Below are 21,212 nucleotides of genomic sequence, written 5' to 3' on the forward strand. Positions count from 1 at the left end.
CTTAGCAGTGAACTGAGGTCATGCATACAGCTAACAACACAGATGGACACAAGATAGATTTTTAAGGTAAGGCAGGAAGTCTTTTGTAATGAATTCTATCTGGAGAGATGTAGTGAACTTATTATATTTTAGCCTCCATAACCCTTAAACATATTTCTATATACTTTAAAAAATTTGTCAATCATGAGTCCCCTCTACTTAAAAATGTCTGAAAGTATACTTCCTACCCCTCTTTGAAGGTGAAGTTCAGACACGTGAACTTCTGGCAATCAGATATACAGAAGACAGACTGGTATAGGGAGCAAAATCTGAGCTAGGAGGTACCAATGTTTTATCCAAAAACGCAAGAGAAGAGAATGTTTCCAGAAGTAAGGAAGATTCAACTATGCTAAATGCTGCTAGGAGGTTCAAGTATAGAGGACAAAGATGTGAATAGAAGTTCTTTTGGCAACCAAAAAGTCATCAGAGGTAAGGGAAGTATAATTTGAAAATTTATTTGAGCTAGATATGGCATAGATGAAGTATTAGGAAGAAGAAATAGCAACCTTAAAGAGATTTTTATTCTTACTTTAAAATTTTAATCGATGAGAACAACTGACCTGAGCATTGCTATCGAATTTTTTAAATTAAAGTATAGTTGAAACACAATGTTAGTTTCTGGTGTATAGTAATATGATTCAGTTTTAATATATATACATATGTTTTCATATTCTTTCCATCTGATTTATTAAAGAATATTTAATACAGTTCCCTGTGCTATACACTAAGACCTTTTTATTTATCTATTTTTATATATAGAAGTTTGTATTTGCTAACCCAAATACCTAATTTATTCTTCCCCCAACCTTTCCCCTTTGGTAACCACAAGTTTGTTTTCTAAGTTTATGTGTCTGTTTCTATTTTGTGTATAAGTTCATTTGTGGTCATATTTTAGATTCCAAATATAAGTGATATCATATGGTATTTGTCTTTCTCTTCCTAACTTACTTCACTTAGTATAATAATTTTTAGGTACACCTATATGCACAAATGGCATTATTTCATTCTTTTTTAATTAATGAGTAGTATTCCATCTTCTTTATCCATTCCTCTGTCAATGGACATTTGGGTTGCTTCCATGTCTTGGCTAATGTAAACAGTGGTGCAAAGAACACTGGGGTGCAAATATCCTTTCAGTTTATGTTTTTCTTTGGGTATATGCCCAGGGGTGGGTTTGTTGGATCATATGATAACTTTATTATTTATTATTAAAAATAATAAACAATAGCTTTTTAAGTAAAATATTGATGTATTGTTTACTAAAGAGAAGAATAATGCAGACAATTTTAGATAAGGTAGCCAAGGTAGTTCTCACTGGAAAAAAAAACACAAAACTAAATTTCAATAAAGATCTGAAAAAAGATAGAAACTACATCATGTAGAAAGATATCTGAGGAAAGAACTTTCCAGAAGAGGCAGCAGCAAGTGCAAGTTTCCTAACTTCAAGAGTATGCCTGATGTTTGAGGAATGGCATGGTCAATGGAGCTGAGGTCAAGTAAATAAGAGCCAGGAGAAAACATCTGAGATATAACAGGAAGCCAGATCTTGAGTTTGGTAGATTATACAAGGGTTTTAATTTCTATTTAGAATGGGAAGAGAGGCCAATGGAGGATATTGAGCAGAATAGTATAATTTCAAGATATTTTAAAGGCAAAGTTGATGTATCAAGTATAGACCGTGAGAAAAAGGAGTAAAGTATGATGTATGGGTTTATGTTTAAGTACCAGAGTAATGGAGTTGTCATTTATTGAGATGTGAAAACTGAGAGTAGATCTCTTTGGGACAAATGCTATGAGATAAGTTTTGAGTCCACTATGCTAAGATGCCTATTAGACATTTAATTGTAGATATTGATTAGGCAGTTCTATATAGAAGTCTATAGTTCAAAGAAAATGTCTTGAATTTAGAGCCATTAGCAGACAATCTTGTGAAATTGGATGATTAAGATATTATAAAGGATTCCAAGGCCTAAGTCCTGAAAAATATGTGCATAGAAAATGAAGAGAAGTCAACAAATGAGACTCAAAAGGAGTAATCAGAGAGGCAGAAGGAAAATGAGGACACAGTGATGTCCTAGAAACCCAGTGACGGTTTAGTCATGAGTTATACAGGGTGGATGGACAGGGGGTCAAATGAAGCCAACATTTCAAAACAGAGATGGCATATAATTGTACCAAATGTTGTTGATGGGCCAAGTTAATGAGAGTTGAGAATTAACCACTGCTTTCAGCAAAGAGGATGTCATCCGTGACCTTAAAAGAGCATTTGTAATGTATTTTTGGGAAAAAATATCTGACTGGAGTGTTTTAAAGAGAGAATTATAAGAGAGAAATTGGAGCTAATGAGAAGAGACTACTCATAGTTTAAAGAAATATCTCTTGGTAGGAAAAAATGTGGCGAAACCTGGAGAAAAATGTGACATCAGTGTGAATTTTTAATAAGGAAACATTAAAAAAATTGTATGCTAATAAAAAAGACCCGGGAAATCATGGCTTTCCCCCCAACTTTCTGACCGTATCTTCTGTCTGCTTGTTTGTTCCCTATGTCAACTGCCTGACTTCTAAATATTGAAGTGGCCCAAGCGTCAGTCCTTCAGTCACTTTTCTTTCACCTTCTAACTAATTTTCTAGATGATCTGCTTCAGACTCATGATATCTATATGATGATAGCTCCCAAATTTATATTTCCAACCTACTCTCTTACCTGAACTCTAGACTCATGTATAATTTGGTTTCAATATCACTACTTGGATGTTTAAACAAAAACTTCAAACATAGCATGTCTAAAATGGAACACCTAATTCACCTCTACCTTTGCCCTGGACAACTCCTGACCAAGTTGTACCTTCCATTGTCTTCTTCCCATTATTTAAATAGTTATTAATTATTTAAAAATAATTAATTCCTTTCAACTACATACTTGGAATTATCCTTGAAGTATTTTTCTTAACCTTCATTCAAATCACCAGTGAATGAATCCTGTGCTATTTTCAGTACTATGTTTTACTATGTAAAACAATTCCAGTCACTTCCTTACTACAGCTAACCTTGGTTCAAAGCACTATTTCTAACTCCATTATTATAATAACCTCTAACTGGGCTCACTTTTATTTGCTCTCAACTCATTTACAAGCAATTCTCAGCCAAGAGCCAAAATAATCCTATTAACTTATGTCATATTTTCCCCCTACTTTAAACCCCCCTAATGGCAACCCATGTTTCTCAGAATAAAAACTAAATAACTTGAAAAGACCTGAAATACTTTCCAGAATTCTACTGCTCCTCTACTATTTTTCTCCTACGATTCTCCCCCTACCCACACTGGTCTCCTTACTGATGTTGAAACATTCCACACATGCACACAACACCAGACCCTTGCATTTGCTATTTCCTTATCCTATAATTGGAGAAGGAAATGGCACCCCACTCCAGTATTCTTGCCTGGAGAATCCCATGGACGGAGGAGCCTGAAGGCTATAGTCCATGGGGTCTCAAAGAGCAGGACATGACTGAGCGACTTCACTTTATCCTACAATATTCTTTAATCATATATCTATATGGCTTGTTTCTATACTTCCTTTGGCTCATTGCTCAAATGCTACCTTAGTTAGATCTTTCCCTAACTACCCTACATAAAATAGTACCCCTCCTTCTTTGGACATTTCATTTCCCCTGCTTCGATTTTTTCCACAGCATTTCTCACTGTCTAAACCTTTATATATTTATTTCCTTAAAAAAAAAAAAATTCCCATTTTAGGATGGAGATTCTATTTTCTCCTGTTCTCTCTTATATGCTCATGCTTAGAACAGAGCCTGACTCAGAGTAGGAACTCAATAAATAATCGTTGAATAAATGAATCTCCTCAAACACTGTTCCCATTACATTATTTGAAAGTTGGCTTGCTAAGTAGCTTGTTGATAAAGACAATGACTATATTCATGACTATCATTTTTGACTGTTCTGCTTCTTTTGGCACAGGTTTTGATCTTTCATTTTTGAAAGTCTCTCCTTCCCACTCCTGGTATTCCTCAAAGCTTTCTTTTACCCACCATTCCCAGTTGTTTTGGAAGGTTTTAATTTTCTTAGCCAGTCTATTTAATATTCATCCTCTTTTTCAGGATTCTATTCTTAACTCTCATAATTTCCTACTTTGCCTAGCTGAACTCAATACTCTCTAATTTCAATGGGGTCAAAACGATTGCTTGGAACATTTTTAACCCTGCCTTAACTTCCCCCTCTACAATTCTGTTCAGTGAAAATTTACTTCCTTTTTCTTGTGCTCCTCAACAGCCTGTCACCCTTATTTTACACAGACAATTTCTGTTTCACAAAGAATATAAGTGACTCTCAACATGAAATCTTTTACTTATAAACATATACTTCTGTATACAACTGTACTTTTTTGCCTAAATTTTTGAAGGGGAATTGTTCTTTTAGTCCAAACCTACATTCCAAACTTGGTCTTAAATTATCTACTCTTTCATCTTCTATAAAATACTAATTCTTCAATTTTACACTCTCCTTTTTGATAATCTCTGTTCTTATATTTGGAGAAGGCAATAGCACCCCACTCCAGTACTCTTGCCTGGAAAATCCATGGACAGAGGAGCCTGGTAGGCTGCAGTCCATGGGGTCGAGAAGAGTCGGGAATGACTGAGCGACTTCACTTTTACTTTTCACTTTCATGCATTGGAGAAGGAAATGGCAACCCACTCCAGTGTTCTTGCCTGGAGAATCCCAGGGACGGGGAAGCCTGGTGGGCTGCCATCTCTGGGGTCACACAGAGTCGGACACGACTGAAGCGACTTAGCAGCAGTTCTTATATTAAAGTTATAAATAAAATAAATTCTTTACTATGTTAACTCAGTTCCATATCATTCTGTAACCATTGTCATATCCTCTTTTCTTACATCGAAACAAGCTCCCTAAAGGACTATTTCCTGTGATCTTTTTAATGGTTTATCCCATACATTTCTCCACTGAAAATTCCTTTACTGAGGTGAAAAACAAATTCCCAACTTATCTCAATGAACACACATAGGAAGGGAAAGCTCCTTTCAACAAATAAATATTTTACTCCCATGTTCAATGCAGTGTTATTCACACTAGACAAGATGTGGATGCAAACTAAATATCCATCAGTGGATTAATGGATAAAGAGAATGTAATACATACATACAATGAAATATGATTTAATCTTAAAAAAGAAGGAAAAAAAGGAAATTTTGTCATATGTTACAATATAGATGAAACTTGAAGATATTCTGCTAAGTGAAATGTCAGTCCCAAGACAAAACTGCATGATTCTACATATATGAGGTATCTAAAGTAGTTGAACTCTTAAAAGCAGAGAGTTGCCAGAAAGTGGGGTTGTGCAAAGGACACAGGGTTTTAATTCTGCAAGATGAAAAAGTTCTAGAAATTTGTTGCACAGCCATGTGCATATAGTTAACACTACTGTACTGTACACTTAATAAGACAGCAAATGTTATGTTATTTTTTACCATAATAAAATAATAACAACAAAAACAAAACTAAGAAAATCAACTCCTATATTGTTTGTTAATAGAGTATCTGACTCAACTCTTGTTGATGTATGGCAAAACCAATACAATATTGTAAAGTAATTAGCCTCTAATTAAAATAAATAAATTTAAATTAAAAAAAAAACTGGAAATAGATGCATCTATAAAGGCGTATTAGGGGATTTCCCTGGTAGTCCAGGTTAAGACTCCATATTCCTAATGCAGGGGTCCAGGTTCATTTCCTGATCAGAGACTGGATCTTGCACACTACAAGGAAGATTGGAGATCTGGTAGTGCTGCAGCTAAGACCCAACACAGCCAAGTAAATTAAAAAAAAAAAAAAAACTTTTTAAAATGACATATTAGTATATGATTGCAGGTATGTAAATGGAGAGCTTTTGGTATAAAGACAAATGTGTCATTAATTAGTATCAGTTTTGTTTTGTATATTTCTTAAAATTGATGAACCACCCTTGATGTTGTTCTTCAATTCTGTCCAACTTTTTGCAACCCCATGGAATGCAGCATGCCAGGCTTCCCTGTCCTTCACTATCTCCCAGAGTTCACTTAGATTCATGTCCATTGAGTCAGTGATGCTATCTAACCATCTCATCCTCTACCACCCTCTTTTCCTTCTGCCTTTAGTCTTTCCCAGGATCAGGGTCTTTTCCAATAAGCTGGTTTATCACACCAGGTGGTCAAAGCGTTGGAGCTTCAACTTCAGTAACAGTCCTTTTAACGATTATTCAGGGTTGATTCGGAGAAGGCAATGGCACCCCGCTCCAGTACTCTTGCCTGGAAAATCCCATGGGTAGAGGAGCTTGGTAGGCTGCAGTCCATGGGGTCACTAAGAGTCGAACACGACTGAGTGACTTCACTTTCACTTTTTCACTTTCATACATTGGAGAAGGAAATGGCAACCCACTCCAGTGTTCTTGCCTGGAGAATCCCAGGGACGGGGGAGCCTGGTGGGCCTCTGTCCATGGGGTCACACAGAGTCGGACACGACTGAAGTGACTTAGCAGCAGCAGCAGCAGCAGCAGCAGCAGGGTTGATTTCCCTTAGGATTGACTGGTTTCTCCTTGCTGTCCAAGTGACTCTCAGGAGTCTTCTCCAGCACCACAGTTTGAAAACATCAGTACTTCAACACTCAGACTTTGTTATGGTCTGACTCTCACATCTGTACATTACCATAGCTTTGACTATATGGATCTTGTCAGTGAAGTGATGTCTCTGCTTTTTAATACACTGTTTAAGTTTATCATAGCTTTTCTTCTGAGAAAAAGTGTCTTTTAATTTTGTGGTTGCAGTTACCATTCACAGTGGTTTTGGACTCCAAGAAAAAATATGTCACTGTTTCCATTTTTCCCTCATCTATTTGCCAGGAAGTATGGAACCAAATGCTATGATCTTAGTTTTTGCCAGCTACCCACCTAGATCACTGCTTAATTCTCTGTTGAATAGTAAAAATATATCAAAAGGAATCTGTAAAAAAATCATAGCATTAGATACAAGCTGTTAATTTAACTGGCAATAAACACACAAAAGTTTCATATGTCTTGATACAGCATCCAATTCCTGACCAAAAGAACAGGTTCTCTGTTTTTCTGAGGTACTTGTTTTCAGTATAATATTTATATAGTTGTGTAAGTGTGGTTGTCATCTATGATGAGGAGTTCACAGAAAAGATGGGGTGGGATTCACTCCAGGCCCCTACACAGTTTCTTTGAAACACAGTGATCATCACTGTGTCTGGATTTTTAAAATGGCACTGTTTTCCTTTTTTGGCAAGTGAAACAATTTTTCAAACAAGTCAGCTTCCATTGTTTAATTCTAAATGTAAGAGCAGCTTTATTGTTTACATTTGGCATGTAAGATTATGCAAACCTATTTGGTAGATTTAATTCACCTCAAAGAGGTAATTTTCCAAATAACTTCTACTGGCCTGAAAGAGTTAAAGTGCTGCCAGATGGGTAGATTAGTCCTTTCTCAATGGCACAAGCACATAAGGACATAAATGAAATCTGAACCATGGGTTTCTATATACACAAACAAGCAAAACACCTAGCTAAGTGAAACAGAGGAGACCACTTTCTATTAATAGACTTCTCTTAATCTTTGCAACTGGAATATGTATTTTAAAAAGGATTTTCATTACATTAACAATTAGGATTTTTAAATGTTTGTATTATGAAGTATAATACAAACATAGAAAAGTGCACAAATTTATCATAGAAAACAGCCATGTAACAGCATCCGGGTTAAGAAAGACATCAACCTGAGAGACCCTTTATATATCTTTTCCACGTTTAACACTTCCCTCCTCTGCAAAAGTAACCACTCTTCTGATACCTGGTGCTTTTTGTAGCTATAGTTTATTCATTTTCTTTGCTGCATGGATTTTGTTGTATGAGGACTGCTATGAACATTTCCACATGGTCTTTCCGTACATTCCTTTCTCTTTCAATATACCCAGAAGTGAAATCATTGAATCATAAGTTATGCAGATCTATAACATTAGTAAAAACTGTTAAATTGTTTTCCAGAATATTTGTATTAATTTACTTCCTTTTTAGTGAATTTAGTTGCTTCTCGTGCTCCATATCCTCTCAAATACTTGAAGGGAATAGCAACCCACTCCGGTATTCTTGCCTGGGCAATCTCATGGACAGAGGAGCCTGGAGGGCTACAGTTCTTTGGGGCACAAAGAGTCAGACATGACTGAGTGACTAAGCACATTTTAATTTTATCCATTCTGATTGATTAAGAATTGTATCTTATGAAATACTTTCCTGTATGTCCCTGATATTAGTGAACTATGCACCTTTTAGATAATTTTGTAGGATATTTTGATATTATCATTAATAAAGTATTTCTTCCTATTTCTTGCTCAGAGTAAATTACATGTATTGAAAATATCTTCTCATATTTTGTTTTATACTGAATCTGTTAATAGAGATTAAGAATATTCTGAACAGATGTTCTTGATTTAATGTAGTCAAATTTATCATTCTTTGCCTTTATAATTAACACTCTTTAAAATGTAATATTTAATAGTTAGACAATATTTAATAATATTGCTGTCTCAATACTGTGAAGATATTTTACTTCATCATCTTCTGGCTATACTTATTACATGTCACATTTTGATGTTAAAATCATCCTGGGATTGATTTGGGGGCAGGATGTGTTACAGAAATCAATTTTTTTCACTGTTTTAAAAGTCAAATTGATATTCAATAGACTTATCAGAAATATCATCTTTCTTTCACTACTCTTCAGTAACCTCATAAGTCAAAGTGTCCATGAATACGTGGGCTATTTCATTGATTTATATCTAACTTTGCTTTAATACCACTGTTCTTTATTTACTGTAGCTTTGTAAAAAGACTTGCTGAAAGTCCTCCAACAGTGTTATTGTTCATTAAGAATGTCTTGTCTAATATTGGCCCATGAAATCTCTCTATGCATTTTAGAATCAGCTTGTCAGTTTTCATAAGAATGTCCATTTTAGCTTTCACTCAGATTGTACTTGTCTATACAAAAACTTGTGGGGAATTTGACACCTTTAACATGGGCACTTTTTTAATCCATAAAAAGAATATATTCATTTATCTGTCAAGAAAGCTGTCTGGGTAGAGTTCTTAACTGGAATATTAATATTAGTCAGGGTTCTCAGAATTAACCATCACATATGATTTTGACTAATTCAGTTCCCAAGTATTTGTTATATTTTAGGCATTGAAAATGATGTCTTTTAAAAGATTTTATTTTGCCACTTATATTTGATATGTAGCTATACATCTTTTACCTTTATTCATCTTTTTGTTTACCTACTTGCTTATTATTCATCTTTTTATTTATTCCTATTATTTTCTTATTTTTTATGTTTATTAATTGCACTTCACTGAGCCTTATGATCTAAGAAAGGATTTCCAATAATACCAAGTTAGTCTGCATATTCTGTATTATTCAAGTGATGATTTGCACATTTCAATATTTTCTCTTTCTGACTACATTTTTTCCAAGAAATCTACACTAGTAATTTTTAAATTTACTATTTTGAACTAAAATGCCAATTTGACACACTTTTTAACATTTATTGACTTGCATCTATAAAATTTTAGTTTTAAACAAGAAAATTTTATATCATTATTGGAAAATTCCATAGAAGTTTTGTGATATTTAGACTGTATTCCAATTGCAAGATTTTTCAATTGTCCATAGTCATAAATTTTTGTTTGCTTCTCTAACTATTACTATGTTAAAAATTTATCATTTCTAACATAGTAATAGTTAAGTTTCTCACTACGATTATGCATTTGTCTATTCCCCCTTTCAATCTGTCAATTTTTGACTTTTATATTTTGAAATTATATTATTAAGTATATAAAAATTAAGAATTTTATATATTCTTATTGAGTTATACCTTTCCTTATAATGAGGTGTATCTCTTACAATTCATTCTGTCTTTTAATCTACTTTTTCAGATATAGCTAATGTAGTTTTCTTTGGGTTAATGTTTTCATATTATAAATGTTTTTATCCATTATTTCCAAACTTTCTGTGTCCTTTTGTTTAGTTTGTATTTCCTGTGCTCAGTCCCTAAGTAGTGTCTGACTCTGTGTGACCCCATGCCAGGTTCCTCTGTCCATAGGATTCTTTAGGTGAGAATATTGGAGTGGTTAGCCATTTCCTTCTCCAGGGGATCTTCCCCACCCAGGGATCAAAGCAAGGTCTCCTGCACTGCTGGCAGATTCTTTACCATCTGAGTACATAGTATATTGGAAGTGCTCAATGAATTTTATAAAATTGAATACATTCGATAAAATTAAAAGAATTTTCATCAAATAACTTGGGCTACTTTAAAGTGGCTGCTTTTACCTAGTTGGTTACAAATATGCATATGAAAATACTAAACTAAACATCAGTGTAAAATGACATCTCTTTATTAGGTTCTAAAAACTAAAATGTCAATATAACAACACAATAAACTTACAGTGTAAATTGTATATGCTAAAATCATTATGTACACATATCAGTAAAAATATGAGTTCTTTTTAATAATCTACAAATAATACACACATTTAAAATTACATAAAATTTGTTAATAAGTTTCTAGTGTTTCTATGATGATCTTGTCAGGCAAGTGTATTCTCCTCAGTTCTATCTAGTCTCAACAAAAATTTGAAGCAATGGACGTTAGAGCCCTCAGCCATGTCATAAGTCTCAGACAGACTGTGTTATAGATTTCAGGTCTTGGACAGACCGTGTTATTGCTCTTAGACAGATCAGTGTTACAGCTTTGTGTTACGGCTCACTTTTACTTAGAAAATAACAGGAAAATACATCCTCGAAGCGTGAGGGCATGCTGACCCAAAGATGCGGAGAGAAGAGAGCCCTAAGCCCTTTGGCTCCTCTTTTTATATGTTTTTTCCCTCTCCCCTGGGCCTACGCTATGTAAATTGGGCTAGCCAGGAGTGCTGTTTGTTCTACCTGAGGTCCTCACTCCAGTCCTCAGACCTTCCTTTGTTCTATTTTCTCAGGCTTTTCCCTTCTTTGCCTTTTAGCTACTGCCATTCTGGACTCCTGTTTCCTATTCTAACTACCTAACAATCTGAAGCCTTAGTTCACTCAAGTTCATGAAAGTTCAAGATTTTCATAACCAAATATGGGATTCACTTGAAGAAGTAGCCTCAGTCATTACCCTTTTGAAAATACATGCTCAGTCTGATTTCTTTTTGAGTCAAGATCCAGATAGAAATTATCCTTGCAGGGTGCATAGTCCTGCTACGACACAGAGTGAAATCATCTCTGGTTGCGTTTCATTCTATCTCGGTAACCAATATAACTCCTTTAACCTATGTTCAGGATATACTCAATGGTTTAGCACTATTGGACAAATTTTGTTTTTAAGTAATGGATTGGTGAAGACTTGGATAAATATCCTTGAAGAAATGTTGGTTCTGGCACAGTATTAAAGAATCCACCTTCCAATGCAGTAGCTGCAAAACACATGGGTTCAGTCTATTAGTCAGAAGATCCCTTGGAGTAGGAAATGGCAACCCACTTCAGTATTCTTGCCTGGAAAATCCTACAGACAGTGAAGCCTGGTGGGCTACAGTCCATGAAGTCACAAAGAGTCGGACATGACTGAGCACACACAACAATAACTAGCCATTGAATAGAAAGAGACTATTTCTTTCTCTCTCCTCTCTCTCTCTCTTTTTCTTTTAGTGTTTAGTATCCTTTTCCTTATTGTTTTCTATTAAAGTTACCCCTCACACCTCCACATGTTCTTCCATATTCAGATCTACTCTTATCTGTTCTTAGGCTGCTCTGTAAGCATATGGCTGAATCTTTGTATCACTTACTTACTTGTGAGTCTGTTTCTGCTTATCCACAGACAAGTTGAGAGGGGATAAAATGCCTTAGTAAACGAAGTGAAGAGAGTGAGAAAAATGCACAGAAAACACATGGGTTAATATTTTAGAGATATAATCTTGATATGTATCTTATCCTCTTTATGTATCAGAAAATCTGAAAAGACAGAAAAAGTAACTTTAAGCCTACTCTGTGCCAAACAGCATGGAAAAGATGTTTACATTTAGCAAGAACCACAATTCCATGAGGTGGATGTTTATAGATGAGAAAACTAAACTTAAGAGAAGTTAACTGATTTGGCAAATGTCACCTAGTGAGTGAGAAAAAGATAGTCAAAATTTAAACCCAAGTCTTGCTGGCTTCTAAGTTAGGCCTGTATTTCTGTATGTCATAGTCATACTCTTGTAGCAGATAAAAAAATCCAGATGTCTCAATCTATGTCTTCTCTCATTTTAAATCTATTATATTGCTTATTTCTCACAAACAGAAATACTTTTTTTATAGGCGTCAATATCTGGAGTTTAAGAATTTGCATAGGCAATGAATTAATCTACACAAAAACTCAATAAATTCTAGACATTTTAATAAGTTTAAGGTACTTTTCTTTTTTTTTTTTCCTATTTCCTATGCTCTGGCCAAAAGAGGGACAAAAAAGGGTTGATTCTACTCCTGATCCATTGTGTTTGCCATTTCAAATGTTTAGTTGCACCAGAGTACTCAAGTTATTGCATAGATGTTATTTAAATATTTTTGAACAAGGGGAGAGAGGAGGCCTGTGTAGAAAAAATGGGCTAGTAAAGAAGCATTGTTGTTTAGTTGCTAAGTCATGTCTGACACTAATTTTGACCCTGTGGACTGTAATATTCCAGACTCCTCTGTCCATAGAATTCTCCCGGCAAGGATACCAAGACTATTGGTGTGTGTTACCATGCCCTCCTTCAGGGGATCTTCCAAAACCAGGGATCAAACTCGTGTTTACAGCAATCCAGGCAAGTTTTTTTTTTTTTTTTTCTTTTAACGTAGAGCCACCAGGAAAGCCCTAGTAAAGAAACATATCAGCATTATTTACATGTGACAAGCATTTATATTAGTCAAGCAACTTACAGAGAGCTTTACATTATTATCTAGTTAATCAGGTTATGGGTCATTACATTTTTACCTTAACTCTATGAAATAGGTAGCATATTATCCTCACTTAATGTTAAACACAATAGAAAAGGCATAAGAATAGTTTCACTGTAGATAATGTAGAATAGTTTAAATTTTTAATTTGGCTATTTTCCCAGTATTTTGCTGTTTGTGCTTTAGATCAGCGCTTCCTAAACCTTGGGGAGAGGTCACATGAATTACTTGGTGTGCGTGTGTGTACTCAATTGTGTCCGACTCTTTTCCTTAAATTACCTCGAGATCTTTTTAAAATGCAGATTCTGACTAGGTAGGTCTCAGGTAAGGTCTGAGATTCTGCATTCAAACATGCTTCACAGATCATACTGTGAAAAACGGGACTTTAAATCACAGATTTTTGCTTTAAGCTAAGTCTCCTTCCTAAAGAGCTTTCATACTGATTGGACTATTAATTTTAAATTTATTAAATAAATGTTGATGATCAGATATATTTCAAAATCAAAAGACTTTTCACAAAGACAACAGTTCAATTTAGAGAGAAAAATTTAAGAAGGTACTCCAAACTTTCCCTCTCCTTAAACTGTATATACAATGTATACTAGCATAAATACCTCATGCCAATAAAAATTGGTATATTTATAAAGCATTTACTATGTACCAGAGACTAAACTAAGAGCTTTAAGTTATTATTTTATTCAGTACTATTAGCAATGTGTGAAGTGCTATTATGATTCAAATTTTACATATACAGCTGTGGAAGCATTGATGGTTTAACTGTCCATTATGACTCATATTGAGTAATTCCTTTATCTTATGATTCAGTCCTTATCTGTGTTTCATGCTAGCTCTCTCTTAATTTTACTTTATACCATTCTTTTTACAATATACTGCTTATTTCTGCTCTACACTTTGTTTCCTAATATAAGCATAAAGATCTTTCTGACTTAGAATCTCTACACAGAGGTCAGGGTGAGAGCTGTATAAGATAGACTGGAGCAGACAGTGGAACAAAGTAGTCTGTAAGAGAAAAATCAAAATCATAGTCAAGCTGGGCTTGGATTATATCATAAACCAGGTGACAGCTAGGTGGCAAGGTTCAAGGCAGAAAACAAAAGAATGAGTGACAGAAGCAGAGTGTGACAGGATCCAGTGCAGAGAACAGTTAAATACAGGAGGCTGGTTGCATTTAATAACAAGAACCAAGACATAAATGATAAGAGTATCGGTGGCCCATGTGGAGTGGGCACTGGCTCTGTAATCCAACAGCACTTTTGATGATTGATAATCAGCTCAGATGGTAAAACGTCTGCCTGCAATACGGGAGACCCAGGTTCAATCCCTGGGTCAGGAAGATCACCTGGAGAAGGAAATGGCAACCCACTCCAGTACTCTTGCCTGGAAAATCCCATGGACAGAGGAGCCTGGTAGGCTACAGTCCATGGGGTCACAAAGAGTAAGACACGACTGAGCGACTTCACTTGCAATTTAACCAACTATAAGATAACAGATAATTATAAACTTGATGTGTGTGCTGTGTGTGCTAAGTTATTACAGTTATGCCTGACTCTCTATGACCCTATGGACTGGAGCCTGCCATGCTCCTCTGTCCATGGGATTCTCCAGGCAAGAATACTGGAGTGGGTTGCCATGCCCTCCTCCAGGGAATGTTCCCCACTCAGGGATCAAATCCATTTTTCCTATGGCTCCTGCAATGCAGACAGATTCTTTACCTCTGAGTCACCAGGGAAGCCTATAAACTTGGTACTTTCATAGCCCCCTTTCTCCATCTTTAAAGTCAGCAACAGTGAATAGAATCATTCTCATGCTCAAAATTCCTCCTACCACATTTGTCATATCTCTGTCTCTCTGGAACTAGCCTGGAAAAGGTCTTTACTTTTAAAGACTTACATGATTAGATTGGACCCACATGGATAATCCATGATAAGATCCCCATTCAAAGGTCTGTAATCTTAATCACACCTGCAAAAAATCCATTTTTATCATGCAACTTTGTATATTCACAGGTTCCAAGGATTAGGAAATGGACATCTTTCAGATCAGTTCAGTTCAGTTGCACAGTCATGTCCAACTCTTTGAAACCCCATGGACTGCAGCAAGCCAAGCTTCCCTGTCCTTCACCAACTACTGGAACTTGCTCAAACTCATGTCCATCAAATCAGTTACGCCATTCAACCATCTCATCCTCTGTTGTCCCCTTCTCTTCCTGCCTTCAGTCTTTCCCAGCATCGGGGTCTTTTCAAATGAGTCAGTTCTTTGCATCTGGTGGCCAAAGTATTGGAGTTTCAGCTTCAGCATCAGTCCTTCCAATGAATAATAGGACTGATTTCCTTTAGGATGGACTGGATTTATCTCCTTGCAGTCCAAGGGACTGTCAAGACTCTTTTCCAACACCACAGTTCAAAAGCACCAGGTAAAAAACATGAATTTTGAACATCTTTAGGGACAATTATTGTTCTAACATCAGTTTGCTATGTGGGATAGACTTATTTTAGTCAGGTTTATTGGTCATAAGAAGAGAACAAACTAGGTAAATCAAAACAGAAATATATTAAACTATGTAAGCTAGTCTTCAGAAGTTCAAAGAAGGGCTTCCTAGGTGGTGCAGTGGTAAAGAATCTGCCTGGCAATACAGGAGACACAAGAGATACAGGTTCAATCCTTGGGTCGAAAGACCCTCTGGAGTAGGAAATGGCAACCCACTCTAGTATTCTTGACTGGAAAATTTCATGGATGGAATAGCTTGGTGGGCTACAATCGATGGGGTCACAAAGAGTTGGACATGACTGAGCACAGCACAGCAGCAAAAGTTCCAGGAGGATTAAACAACTAATTTAGAAACTATGCACCAGAAATAATGCCCACACCAGACCACCAAACAATTCACAGGCTTGATTCCAGCACAGGCAAGGACACAGGATCTTATTCTCAGCAATTCTGCCATAGCTGCTTCTCAAACTCAGTGTCTATGCCAAACTCTGCTGAATTCACCAGTATTCACCAAAAAAGTCTGTTCCTCTTGTTTTTCTCCCTGTCGAACTGAAGCATTTTGGAAGTACATTTTACTAAGGGATTCTTAGTCAAATGTCTTTATTTTAGCTGCCAAAAAGACAGGGAAATTCAATTTTGGAATCTTTTTTGGTATCAATTTTGCAAAATATATAAGGAAAATATTTTTTTAAATGCTGGACTACAAGCACTTCATTCTGTATAATCTTCTTTCTCAGATAAAGCACAAAATACGACCTAGATAGTCTTCACCTCCAAGGTACAATGAGAATCCTTACTCAGGCCTAAAAATGTACAGAGGGTTCTATCTATATTGTGGTAATAATATTCATGGTTGCATTTTGAAAAGATTATGCCATTTAAAGAACCAAATGACCATAGAATCATAAAAGTTATATCCCAAGCATTTAAGAGCCCCTATAATTCTGCAGCAGGAGTAATTTTGATATTTCTGATATTTGTAGAATTTCATATCAACCCAGGATGTTTTTCTCCAGTTTGCAATACTCTGACACCTAGATTGAATGCTATTAATAATAGTCTGTGTTTTATCCATTACTTTTTATCTTACAAGTTATATTAACTACAATAGTATTTTATATCATACTTGATGCTCATAAAGTACTATGAGCAGAAGTACAATTTTTGTCATCTTTACTTTACTATAGAATGATCACTTAAGGTTAAGTGCTTAAGTTGGGATTTAGATTTTAATTCCTTCTCCATCTCATTTTCTTCATCTTAAATTGGGATGTTAATATCTATTTCATGAAATTTTTTTTTCAGGACAAAAAGAAATAAATGTACAAACTTTAATATACATTCAGAACCAGAAAAGAGCTTAGAGAATGTTTAGTGTAACTCAACGTTGGCCAATTGGTCAACAGATGATTCAGGGTTGGAGATGGGAAAGGGTTGAAGTTTGCTCACATTTGGCCCAGAAATTTTCCATTAGAACCCAATAGGCATTTTCCACTAGTATTAGGAATACAAACTGTGGAAAAAGAAAGTTTGCCTGGAAAATCTAATTTTCCACTAAGAATTGAAACAGTGAACTTTCTAGAAGCATGATACGCAGTATAAACTGTAACTTAAAGGTATTTCCATAAATAACAAACCATGAAATTATGTCACAAGAACAGAGCAACTTATTTGGTCAAGGTACTCACTATACACTTAGTTTATTCAACAGTGATGTTTGAATTCACTGAGAAATATTTCACACTCTGTCACTAGCAAATTCAAAATAGTCTCTAAAACACAGAGCTAGAGTTAGCAACTTTGATTTGAATTTCTTTTTCTTCCAGTTGCTAGCTGTGGGCCCATGCAGTCAATTCAAAATGAGCAATTCCTTAATGAGTGACTACCTATTGCATTAAGTCCCTATGGTAGGGGTTTTTAAGTCCTTATGCTAGGATTCCAGTCTTCACTGAGTTTATAATCTCAGGAATGTTAGTTGCTGAAAGATAGTCATTCAAAAACTAATTATTCAATTACAGTTTGAATTAAAACTACCAAAACTAAGTAACATGTTCTCTACAGCAAATATATTCCTAACTTCAACATCTGATTTCTCCCAAAGAAAATTATGTCCTATATTACTCATGAAAAAGTAAGGTTGAAATGACCATCTTAACAGCTAAATATTAAATATTTTTCCAAAAGTAAATATGATTTCTTATACTCTATTTAACTCAAAACTACTTGCTTATAAAATTAATCATTATATCTTAAAGTTCATTTTTTTACTAAAAAATAAGTCAAATGAAAAATTTTTGGCAAACTAATTCTTTATAGCTTTAAGAAATTTTAGCTAATCTCTAAGTAAGAATGTCTCCTTCCTTCAAATTAAGTTGCTATGGTAAAATCTAATCATTCATGTCATCACTTGCATTGCTTCAACACATTAAAACTATAGCTCTCTGACATTGACATCAAGAATCATATGCCTTTCTTTAACACCACATCGTCTCTTTTTGAAGCTGTTACAACATTACTAGAAATGAGTTAGCTTGTCTATGTGACACATTTTCATTAAAAATATCACATCTGGAATAAATCATGATTCAACTGAGGTCTGCAACACAGTCAATGAGTATTAATATTTTTAATACGTGGTGTTTGACTTTGCAGATAAAAAGATTCTGTATATATTAAAGAAAAGGTGCACTGTTATTGGGTTGACCAAAAAGTTCATTCAGGTTTTTCTATAACCTCTTATGGAAAAACCCAAACAAACTTTTGGCCAACCCAATATTATTTAGTGTTACAAAAATTTTTCATACTTCAAGATGTTAAACATATTTTCATTTTAAAGGAACAAAGAAATTGGCTTCTGTAAGTTTCTTGAATGTTCAAAATAAAATTCTTCTGACTTCAGAAAGAAATGTTTCTACCATTTCTATTTGACAGCATAGCCATATTTGAACATTAATTTAAGATTCAGCAAGTTACAAGAGAGCAGTTTGAGCTTTATAAGGGTATATGAGGAAAGTACTTTTTCTGTTGTGATGTCACACAAAAATCATACACACTTATTTAATTTCTGCAACAGATACTGGAGATAAACATTTAAAAGAGCTTTCTGTTGTAGTGATTATTAATATGAAATCTTTATCTGCTTAGCAATGAGTTTGTCCAATTAGTTTTTTGGACTCTCAAATTCTGCGCAAATATGATAACATTTGCTTGTTTCCACCGTGATTTTTTCTGAAGCTCTCTTTCCTGGGCTAATCTCCAGATTGGCAAGCTCCAGCAGATTTTAAAATATCCTTTCCATATATCACCCACTCTTGTCCTGCTTGTGGATAGATTGACGTCTATGCTCAGAGGGCTGTAACTAAGCTGCTTTTCTCGGCAGAAAAGTTCATTTTCCTTCAGCTGTTGCAGAAATCCCCCTTACCTCCCACTAATGCAGTGTTTTTCAATTGTTCAGCCTGCTTCCAATTGCTCTGGCACACTGTTTGAGGATCACAGTGAAGAATGCCAAGTAAAGGCACCTTTTCCAGAGGGCAGGGCCAAAGTTATTCTTCTCTCTTGACACATTACATAACTTGTCTACATGGATAAGGTATGATAATGTATTTTATTTGTCATCCCAGTTCAGACAGGGAATAGTTGATAGACCGATTTAAGGTTTGTTTTTTAAAATTTAGACACTTAACTTATTATTAAATCCTTTTAATTTAGCTTGTTAAATAATTTAAAAATACTCAAAGAACTATCTCTTCACTGTGTGTATATATATATATATATTTTTTTTTTTCTTTTTTCCCTAAGAGCACAGGTTTCTGAAAGAGCATACAGCAGAAAGAAGGGGATATCAAAATGGAAATTAGAAATGGGAATCTCCAATCCAACAGTATCTGTTGCATACAATAAACAACCTAATGAAAGTGAAAGTGTTAGTTGCTTAGTTGTGTCTGACTCTTTGTGAAATCATAGTTTGTAGCCCACCAAGCTCCTCTGTTCATCGAGTTCTCCAGGCAAGAATGCCGGAGTTGGTAGTCATTCCCTTCTCCAGGAGGGTTTTCCCAACCCAGGGATCAAACCTGGGCCTCCTGCATTACAAGCAGATTCTTTACCATATGAGTCACCAGGGAAGCCCTAAGATATTTCATTTGGGCCTAATTTGAATTATTAGCACAGCACTAATGAAGTCTAGGTCACAGAATGTTAGAATAAACCTAGAGGGAACCTTCAAGTTGATCTAGGTCAAAACTTGAACCTCCTTCCTTTAAAAGAGAGAAAAATGATTCACTACGAGGTAAGTGACTTGGCTAAAGCCAAACGGCAACTTACAAAGCAGAAGTTAAAACCTAGGCCCATTGACTTCTGTGCCATTGTACTTTCTTCTAAGAATGGTTATTACAGCTTACACAATCCCTCATTCATTGTAAAATCAACCCCAGGAATATGCCCTTTGAGAGTGGATCAGGATCAGCCTCTTCATTTTCATATTGCAAACTGCATTAGTCAAAAACTGGTCAAGAGTTGTGCTGAAGCACATGATCTTCCATTTGATCACTAAATTACATCCAACAACTGCCCACTGTAATGTTCACAAACAAAACAAAAACAATGAAACAATATCCATAAGTTCAGGGACTTCCCTGGGGGTCCAGTGACACTCCCAATGCAGGGAACCTGGGTTCTATCCCTAGTCAGGGAACTAGATCCCATGTGCCACAGCTAAGATCTAGTGCAGCCAAATATGTGTGTGTGTGTGTGTGTGTGTGTATTCATAAGCTTCAGAAAAATGTGTATGAAAATAGTTTAAATGTGTATTCAGATGCTTTAAATAGTAGCTAGGTGTTCAGAGTATATTTGTTCTAAAGAAGAGTAGGATGGTTGAGAAGACAATTTTGTAAGCCAGAATAACTGTGGTCAGATTCCACCATTTTCACATAATGAAGATAGAGGTAATAAAATTTCTGACCTCATGGGACTGTTTGGGGATTAAATATGTTAAGATGCTTGCGCTGTTGATATAGTTGTTGTCACTGCCATCACTATTACTATGTTCTTGAAAGACATGTAACAATAACATATTTTAAAATTCACATCTCTATCTAATTCATAATTATCTATTCTTTATAAAGGATACAGTCTTTTTAATAAAACATTTACTGGAAAATTGCATCTGAGGCATTTTTGAGTTGAATTTAGAGACATGAGCAATAAGATTTCAACATTAAAAATGAATTGTATATAAATGATTTTATACTGAGCTTCAGCTAAAAATAATTGCTGATCAAGGTATTAAAAATGTAAAGTAAAAAGTTATTTTATATATATTATATATATATTCTCTTCTTCAGTTTACTTTTAAGAAGAGAAAGTATGTTGCACAAGAGGATCTCTATGAGATTTCCAGCCTAAAGCTTTATAATTGTAAACTTTGATTCTATCATTTCCAAAAAGGGAGCTGTTGCACTCTCACTACTAAGTAGCCAAGTACCCCAATGTTTGCTAAAAAGTACTTTTTTTTTAGCTTCAAATAATAGATTGATTAGCTTTTGGTCTGTGTATGGTATTTTTGTGTCTTTCAGAATTTGGGGGGAACCTAAGTATTTAAAAGGAATGTTAATTTGGCATTTGAATAGTTTTGT

The sequence above is a fragment of the Bos javanicus genome, chromosome 1 (genome assembly GCF_032452875.1).
Source record: "Bos javanicus breed banteng chromosome 1, ARS-OSU_banteng_1.0, whole genome shotgun sequence".
NCBI lineage: Eukaryota > Metazoa > Chordata > Mammalia > Artiodactyla > Bovidae > Bos > Bos javanicus.